At 42.4% G+C, this 10259-nt stretch overlaps 1 pseudogene; it reads left to right on the plus strand.

Moving 5' to 3' along the window:
• LOC147963760 (uncharacterized) overlaps positions 1-10010 on the plus strand; it is a 43575-nt pseudogene extending 33565 nt beyond the window's left edge.
• The last annotated feature ends 249 nt before the right edge of the window (positions 10011-10259 follow it).

Below are 10259 nucleotides of genomic sequence, written 5' to 3' on the forward strand. Positions count from 1 at the left end.
AGAAGATGCACGTGAACTCCGTTTTCGATGAAAACGAGCTTGTCATGAAAATGACCATAAGCTCCAAATCTCACAAGGAGAAGAACCAAACAAGAACCAAAAAAGATGATGCAAGGATGCAATGGTTTGAGCTCTCTATGAACGATACAGTCAAGCTACTCATCAAGAGCCCCCTTGATAGTACGGCAATCGATCCTATAACCCGGTCTCCCAACTACCACCATGAGACCGGAAAAATAGAAAACCTATCAAGGGCAAACCTTTGGCTTGCGCATGGTCCACTTGAGCTAGATGATGACGATCTTGATTCCCTCAAGTTGGACCACCTTTCTTGATTGCGTTGGCTCGATGAAGACTAGTTGATTGCTCCCCATACTCCATTATGGGTGAGCCACTCTTCCGCACATCTTCATGAATCCATTGTTACCATAATGGACGGCAAGCTTCAAGCATTTGATCTCTTCATGATGCTCCACTTGAACTTGCACACCGCACCTAACCCCACAAAGAACCCTCAAGAAGACCATGGGTTAGTACACAAAGCGTAATTGACAATGCTTACCATACCATGGGATCACTTGATCCCTCTCGATACATCTTCTACGCTTTGTGGGTTGATCAACTTGATTCACTCTTTGACTTAGTCTTGATCAACCTCTCACAAGACCAATCTTTAGGTAATTCCTTGAATAGCACCTTGGTCGACACAAACTCTCCTTGAAACCAACACATTGTTGAGGAACGTAGTAATTTCAAAAATTTCCTACGCACACGCAAGATCATGGTGATGCATAGCAACGAGAGGGGAGAGTGTTGTCCACGTACCCTCGTAGACCGAAAGCGGAAGCGTTATCACAGTGCGGTTGATGTAGTCGTATGTCTTCACGATCTGACCGATCAAGTACCGAACGCACGACACCTCCGAGTTCAGCACACGTTCAGCCCGATGACGTCCCTCGAACTCCGATCCAGCCGAGTGTTGAGGGAGAGTTTCGTCAGCACGACAGCGTGGTGACGATGTTGATGTTCTACCGACGCAGGGCTTCGCCTAAGCACCGCTACAATATTATCGAGGACTATGGTGGAGGGGGGCACCGCACACGGCTAAGAGATCCAAGGGATCAATTGTTGTCTCTATGGGGTGCCCCCTGGCCACATATATAAAGGAGTGGAAGGGGGGAGAGGGCCGGCCTCGAAGGCGTGCCCTGGAGGAGTCCTACTCCCACAAGGAGTAGGATTCCCCCCCTTCCAAGTAGTAGGAGTAGGAGTCAAGGCAAGGGAAGGGAGAAGAAAAGGAAGGAGGGGGCGCAACCCCTCCCCCTAGTCCAATTCGGACTAGGCCTTGGGGGGGCGCCCAACCTCTCCTCTCTCTTTCCCCTAAAGCCCAATAAGGCCCATATACTCCCCGGCGAATTCCCGTAACTCTCCGGTACTCTGAAAAATACCCTGATCACTCGGAACCTTTCCGATGTCCGAATATAGTCGTCCAACATATCGATCTTTACGTCTCGACCATTTCGAGACTCCTCATCATGTCCCCGATCTCATCCGGGACTCCAAACTCCTTCGGTACATCAAAACATATAAACTCATAATATAACTGTCATCGTAGCGTTAGGCGTGCGGACCCTATGGGTTCGAGAACTATGTAGACATGACCGAGACATGTCTTCGATCAATAACCAATAGCAGAACCTGGATGCTCATATTGGCTCCTACATATTCTACGAAGATCTTTATCGGTCAGACCGCATAACAACATACGTTGTTCCTTTGTCATCGGTATGTTACTTGCCCGAGATTCGATCATCAGTATCTCAATACCTAGTTCAATCTCGTTACCGGCAAGTCTCTTTACTCGTTCTGTAATACATCATGTCGCAACTAACTCATTAGTTGCAATGCTTGCAAGGCTTAGGTGATGTGCATTACCGAGAGGGCCCAGAGATACCTCTCCGACAATCGGAGTGACAAATCCTAATCTTGAAATACGCCAACCCAACAAGTACCTTCGGAGACACCTGTAGAGCACCTTTATAATCACCCAGTTACGTTGTGACGTTTGGTAGCACACAAATTGTTCCTCCGGTAAACGGGAGTTGCATAATCTCATAGTCATAGAAACATGTATAAGTCATGAAGAAAGCAATAGCAACAAACTAAATGATCAAGTGCTAAGCTAACAGAATGGGTCAAGTCAATCACATCATTCTCCTAATGATGTGATCCCGTTAATCAAATGATAACTCATGTCTATGGTTAGGAAACATAACCATCTTTGATCAACGAGCTAGTCAAGTAGAGGCATACTAGTGACACTTTGTTTGTCTATGTATTCACACATGTATTATGTTTCCGGTTAATACAATCTAGCATGAATAATAAACATTTATCATGATATAAGGAAATAAATAATAACTTTATTATTGCCTCTAGGGCATATTTCCTCCAGTCTCCCACTTGCACTAGAGTCAATAATCTAGTTCACATCGCCATGTGATTTAACATCAATAGTTCACATCACCATGTGATTAACACCCATAGTTCACATCATCATGTGACCAACACCCAAAGGGTTTACTAGAGTCAATAATCTAGTTCACATTGCTATATGATTAATACCCAAAGAGTACTGAGGTGTGATCATGTTTTGCTTGTGAGGGAAGTTTAGTCAACGGGTCTGCTACATTCAGATCCGTATGTATTTTGCAAATTTCTATGTCAACAATGCTCTGCACGGAGCTACTCTAACTAATTCCTCCCACTTTAAATATGTATCCAGATTGAGACTTTGAGTCATCTAGATCAGTGTCAAAACTTGCATCGACATAACCCTTTACGACGAACCTTTTGTCACCTCCATAATCGAGAAACATATCCTTATTCCACTAAGGATAATTTTGACCAATGTCAAGTGATCTACTCCTAGATCACTATTGTACTCCCTTGCCAAACTCAGGGCAGGGTATACAATAGGTCTGGTACACAGCATGGCATACTTTATAGAACCTATGGCTAAGGCATAGGGAATGACTTTCATTCTCTCTCTATCTTCTGCCGTGGTCGGGTTTTGAGTCTTACTCAACCTCACACCTTGTAACACAGGCAAGAACTCCTTCTTTGACTGTTCCATTTTGAACTACTTCAAAGTCTTGTCAAGGTATGTACTCATTGAAAAACTTATCAAGCATCTTGATCTATCTCTATAGATCTTGATGCTCAATATGTAAGCAGCTTCACCGAGGTCTTTCTTTGAAAAAACTCCTTTCAAACATTCCTTTATGCTTTGCAGAATAATTCTACATTATCTCCGATCAACAATATGTCATTCACATATACTTATCAGAAATGTTATAGTGCTCCCACTCACTTTCTTGTAAATACAGGCTTCACCGCAAGTCTGTATAAGACTATATGCTTTGATCAACTTATCAAAGCGTATATTCCAACTCCGAGATGCTTGCACCAGTCCATAGATGGATCGCTGGAGCTTGCATATTTTGTTAGTACCTTTAGGATTGACAAAACCTTCTGGTTGCATCATATACAACTCTTCTTTAATAAATCATTAAGGGATGCAGTTTTTGTTTATCCATTTGCCAGATTTCATAAAATGCGGCAATTGCTAACATGATTCGGATAGACTTAAGCATAGATACGAGTGAGAAACTCTCATCATAGTCAACACCTTGAACTTGTCGAAAACCTTTTTGCGACAATTCTAGCTTTGTAGATAGTAACACTACTATCAGCGTCCGTCATCCTCTTGAAGATCCATTTAATCTCAATGGCTCGCCGATCAATGGACAAGTCAATTAAAGTCCATATTTTGTTCTCATACATGGATCTCATCTCAGATTTCATGGCCTCAAGCCATTTCGCGGAATCTGGGCTCATATCGCTTCCTCATAGTTCGTAGGCTCGTCATGGTCAAGTAACATGACCTCTAGAACAGGATTACCGTACCACTCTGGTGGGGATATCACTCTGGTTTACCTATGAGGTTCGGTAGTAACTTGATAGGAAGTTACATGATCATCATCATTAGCTTGCTCACTAATTGGTGTAGTAGTCACAGGAACAGATTTCTGTGATGAACTACTTTCCAATAAGGGAGCAGGTACAGTTACCTCATCAAGTTCTACTTTCCTCCCACTCACTTCTTTCGAGAGAAACTCCTTCTCTAGAAAGGATCCATTCTCAGCAACGAATATCTTGCCTTCGGATCTGTGACAGAAGGTGTACCCAACATTTTCTTTTGGGTATCCTATGAAGACGCACTTCTCCGATTTTGGTTTGAGCTTATCAGGTTGAAACCTTTTCACATAAGCATTGCAACCTCAAACTTTAAGAAATGACAGCTTAGGTTTCTTGCCAAACCATAGTTCATACGGTGTCGTCTCAACGGATTTAGATGGTGTCCTATTTAACATGAATGTAGCTGTCTCTAATGCATAATCCCAAAATGATAGCGGTAAATCAGTAAGAGACGTCATAAATCGCACCATATCTAATAAAGCACGGTTACGACGTTCGGACACACCATTACACTGTGGTGTTCCAGGTGGCGTGAGTAGTGAAACTATTTCACATTGTTTTAACTGAAGGCCAAACTCGTAACTCAAATATTTTACTTCTGCGATCATATCGTAGAAACTTTTATTTTGTTACGATGATTCTCCACTTCACTCTGAAATTCTTTGAACTTTTCAAATATTTCAGACTTGTGTTTCATCAAGTAGATATACCCATATCTGCTCAAATCATCTGTGAAGGTCAGAAAATAACGATACTTGCCGTGAGCCTTAACACTCATCGGACCACATACATCAGTATGTATTATTTCCAATAAGTCAGTTGCTCGCTCCATTGTTCCGGAGAACAGAGTCTTAGTCATCTTGCCCATGAGGCATGGTTCGCAAGCATCAAGTGATTCATAATCAAGTTATTCCAAAAGTTCATCAGCATGGAGTTTCTTCATGCGCTTTACACCAATATGACCTAAACGGCAGCGCCACAAATAAGTTGCACTATCATTATTAACTTTGCATCTTTTGGTTTCAATATTATGAATATGTGTATCACTACGATCGAGATCCAACGAACCATTTTCATTGGGTGTGTAACCATATAAGGTTTTATTCACGTAAACAGAACAACAATTTATTCTCTTACTTAAATGAATAACCGTATTGCAATAAACATGATCAAATCATATTCGTGCTCAACGCAAACACCAAATAACACTTATTTAGGTTCAACACTAATCCCGAAAGTATAGGGAGTGTGCGATGATGATCATATCAATCTTGGAACTATTTCCAACACACATCGTCACTTCACCCTTAACTAGTTTATGTTCATTCGCAACTTCCGTTTCGAGTTACTACTCTTAGTAACTAAACCAGTATCAAATACCGAGGGGTTGTTAAGAACACTAGTAAAATACACATCAATAATCTGTATATCAAATATACCTTTGTTCACTTTGCCATCCTTCTTATCCGCCAATTACTTGGGGTAGTTCCGCTTCTAGTGACCAATCCCTTTGCAGTTAAGCACTTAGTCTCAGACTTAGGTCCAGACTTGGGCTTCTTCACTTGAGCAGCAACTTGCTTGTCGTTCTTCTTGAAGTTCCTTTCTTTTCCTTTGCCATTTTCTTGAAACTAGTGGTCTTGTTAACCATCAACACTTGATGTTTTTCTTGATTTCTACCTTCGTCGATTTCAGCATCACGAAGAGCTTGGGAATTACTTTCGTCATCCCTTGCATATTATAGTTCATCACGAAATTCTACTAACTTGGTGATGGTGACTAGAGAATTCTGTCAATAACTATTTTATCTGGAAGATTAACTCCCACTTGATTCAAGCAATTGTAGTATCTAGACAATCTGAGCACATGCTCACTGCTTGAGCTATTCTCCTCCATCTTTTAGCTATAGAACTTGTTGGAGACTTCATATCTCTCAACTCGGGTATTTTACTTGAAATATTAAATTCAACTCCTGGAACATCTCATATGGTCCATGACGTTCAAAAACGTCTTTGAAGTCCCGATTCTAAGCTGTTAAGCATGGTGCACTAAACTATCAAGTAGTCATCATATTGAGCTAGCCAAACGTTCATAACGTCTGTATCTCCTCCTGCAATAGGTCTGTCACCTAGCGGTGCATCAAGGACATAATTCTTCTGTGCAGCAATGAGGATAAACCTCAGATCACGGATCCAATCCGCATCATTGCTACTAACATCTTTCAACTTAGTTTTCTCTAGGAACATATCAAAAATAAAACAGGGGAGCTAAACGCGAACTATTGATCTACAACATAGATATGCTAATACTACCAGGACTAAGTTCATGATAAATTTAAGTTCAATTAATCATATTACTTCCTCTGTAAACTAATATAAGAGCGTTTAGATCACTATTTTAGTATTCTAAACGCTCTTATATTAGTTTACAGAGGGAGTACTTAAGAACTCCCACTTAGATAGGCATCCCTCTAATCCTCTGAGTGATCGCGTGATCCAAATAAACTAAACCATGTCCGATCATCACGTGAGATGGAGTAGTTTCAATGGTGAACATCACTATGTTGATCATATCTACTATATGATTCACACTCGACCTTTCGGTCTCCGTGTTCCGAGGCCATATCTGTTATATGCTAGGCTCGTCAAGTTTAACCTGAGTATTCCGCGTGTGCAACTGTTTTGCACCCGTTGTATTTAAACGTAGAGCCTATCACACCCGATCATCACGTGGTGTCTCAGCACGAAGAACTTTCGCAACGGTGCATACTCAGAAAGAACACTTATACCTTGATAATTTAGTGAGAGATTATCTTATAAAGCTATCGCCGAACTAAGCAACATAAGATGTATAAAAGATAAACATCACATGCAATCATAATATGTGACATGATATGGCCATCATCATCTTGTGCCTTTGATCTCCATCTCCAAAGCATCGTCATGATCTCCATCGTCACCGGCATGACACCATGATCTCCATCATCTTGATCTATATCAATGTGTCATCACATGGTTGTCTCGCCAACAATTGCTCTTGCAACTATTGCATCTTATGCAATAGAGAGATAACCATAAGGCTTTTGCCAGTTGCCGATAACTTCAACAAAACATGATCATCTCATACAACAACTTATATCTCATCACATCTTGACCATATCACATCACAACATGCCCTGCAAAAACAAGTTAAACGTCCTCTACTTTGTTGTTGCAAGTTTTACGTGGCTGCTACAGGCTGAGCAAGAACCGTTCTTACCTACACATCAAAACCACAACGATAGTTTGTCAAGTTGGTGATGTTTTAACCTTCGCAAGGACCGGGCGTAGCCACACTCGGTTCAACTAAAGTTGGAGAAACTGACACCCGCCAGCCACCTGTGTGCAAAGCACGTCGGTAGAACCAGTCTCGCGTAAGCGTACGCGTAATGTTGATCCGGGCCGCTTCATCCAACAATACCGCCGAACCAAAGTATGACATGCTGGTAAGTAGTATGACTTATATCGCCCACAACTCACTTGTGTTCTACTCGTGCATATTACATCAACACATAAAACCTAGGCTCGGATGCCACTGTTGGGGAACGTAGTAATTTCAAAAATTTCCTACGCACACGCAAGATCATGGTGATGCATAGCAACGAGAGGGGAGTGTGTTATCCACGTACCCTCGTAGACCGAAAGCGGAAACATTATCACAACGCGGTTGATGTAGTCGTACGTCTTCACGATCCGACCGATCAAGTACCGAACGCACGGCACCTCCGAGTTCAGCACACGTTCAGCCTGATGACGTCCCTCGAACTCCGATCCAGCCGAGTGTTGAGGGAGAGTTTCGTCAGCACGATGGCGTGGTGACGATGTTGATGTTCTACCGACGCAGGGCTTCGCCTAAGCACTGCTACAATATTATCGAGGACTATGGTGGAGGGGGGCACCGCACACGGCTAAGAGATCTAAGGGATCAATTGTTGTCTCTATGGGGTGCCCCCTAGCCACGTATATAAAGGAGTGGAGGAGGGGGGAGAGGGCCGGCCCCTATGGCGTGCCCTGGAGGAGTCGTACTCCCACCGGAAGTAGGATTCTCCCCTTCCAAGTAGTAGGAGTAGGAGTCAAGGCAAGGGAAGGAAGAAGAGAAGGAAGGAGGGGGCGCAGCCCCTCCCCCTAGTCCAATTCGGACTAGGCCTTGGGGGGGCGCCCAACCTCTCCTCTTTCTTTCCCCTAAAACCCAATAAGGCCCATATACTCCCCGGCGAATTCCCGTAACTCTCCAGTACTCCGAAAAATACCCGAATCACTCAGAACCTTTCCGATGTCCGAATATAGTCGTCCAATATATCGATCTTTACGTCTCGACCATTTCGAGACTCCTCGTCATGTCCCCGATCTCATCCGGGACTCCGAACTCCTTCGGTACATCAAAACATATAAACTCATAATATAACTGTCATCGTAGCGTTAGGCATGCGGATCCTACTGATTCGAGAACTATGTAGACAGGACCGAGACATGTCTCCGGTCAATAACCAATAGCGGAACCTGGATGCTCATATTGGCTCCTACATATTCTACGAAGATCTTTATCGGTCAGACCGCATAACAACATACGCTGTTCCCTTTGTCATCGGTATGTTACTTGCCCGAGATTCGATCGTCGGTATCTCAATACCTAGTTCAATCTCGTTACCGGCAAGTCTCTTTACTCGTTCTGTAATACATCATGTCGCAACTAACTCATTAGTTGCAATGCTTGCAAGGCTTAGGTGATGTGCATTACCGAGAGGGCCCAGAGATACCTCTCCGACAATCGGAGTGACACATCCTAATCTCGAAATACGCCAACCCAACAAGTACCTTCGGAGACACCTGTAGAGCACCTTTATAATCACCCAGTTACGTTGTGACGTTTGGTAGCACACAAAGTGTTCCTCCGGTAAACGGGAGTTGCATAATCTCATAGTCATAGGAACATGTATAAGTCATGAAGAAAGCAATAGCAACAAACTAAACGATCAAGTGCTAAGCTAACGGAATGGGTCAAGTCAATCACATCATTCTCCTAATGATGTGATCCCGTTAATCAAATGACAACTCATGTCTATGGTTAGGAAACATAACCATCTTTGATCAACAAGCTAGTCAAGTAGAGGCATACTAGTGACACTTTGTTTGTCTATGTATTCACACATGTATTATGTTTCCGGTTAATACAATTCTAGCATGAATAATAAACATTTATCATGATATAAGGAAATAAATAATAACTTTATTATTGCCTCTAGGGCATATTTCCTTCACACATGTACTCTAAGAAAATCCTATGGACAAAACCTTCAAATATAACTCAAGGCAACCATTAGTCTATAGAGATTGTCATCAATTACCAAACCAAACATGGGGGCACCGCATGTTCTTTCAATCATGACTGGCCCTAAAAGAGGGATATAATTTTGTGATGAAATTGCAATTGAATATGACATGAGGATCAAGGTGGGTGAACAAACAAAGCATGATCTACAGATGATCGGTGGTGCATCAATCATTGGTAGAGTGGACTCATCGTACCGTCGCACACTCAGAAGACGCATTCATGGCGACTGTGGCTCAGTTGACATATCAATATCACATCTTGAACATGCCGTTGAGGCGACTGTAGAAGTTCTCGTATCGGAAGTGCAAAAGGGCTTCCATTTGTGTCTTGGTTGTTTTACGAGTGGATCGAACGAAGAAATACGACTCTTCGATGGTACCATTGGCAAGTCACGATTCTTAAAGAGGTATGTGGTTGCTGTAGCCGTACGTTCTTGGATGGAGTTGAAGTTAAATGTAGGCTCAGAGTCATCAAATTCTGCTGAACACTATTGTTCCTTCCGAGCGGACATCCATGGGCTTACTACTCAAAAGATAAAGACTAATCATGCATTAATCTCGGTGAACGTAACTTGGTCCCCTTTGCCTCCAGCTATGTTTGCCTAGTACATGTAAACCTTACACACTTTAATTCTTTATACTCCCTCGGTAAACAAATATAAGAACGTTTGGATCACTAATGTTAAAGCACCAATAGCTCCGTGATCACAACTAAAATGCTTTGGAAAGTAAACCCATACGAATATGCTAAATATGGTGCCCACCTGTTAGGAAATGTAGGTACCATCATTGTTTTTTTTCATACTACATGGTGTATTACCCCCATGTCATTTCATGATAATTTAGATAGTTTTT

Source organism: Triticum urartu, chromosome 6A (genome assembly GCF_056163025.1).
Source record: "Triticum urartu cultivar PI428250 chromosome 6A, HENAU_Tu73, whole genome shotgun sequence".
Taxonomy (NCBI): Eukaryota; Viridiplantae; Streptophyta; class Magnoliopsida; order Poales; family Poaceae; genus Triticum; species Triticum urartu.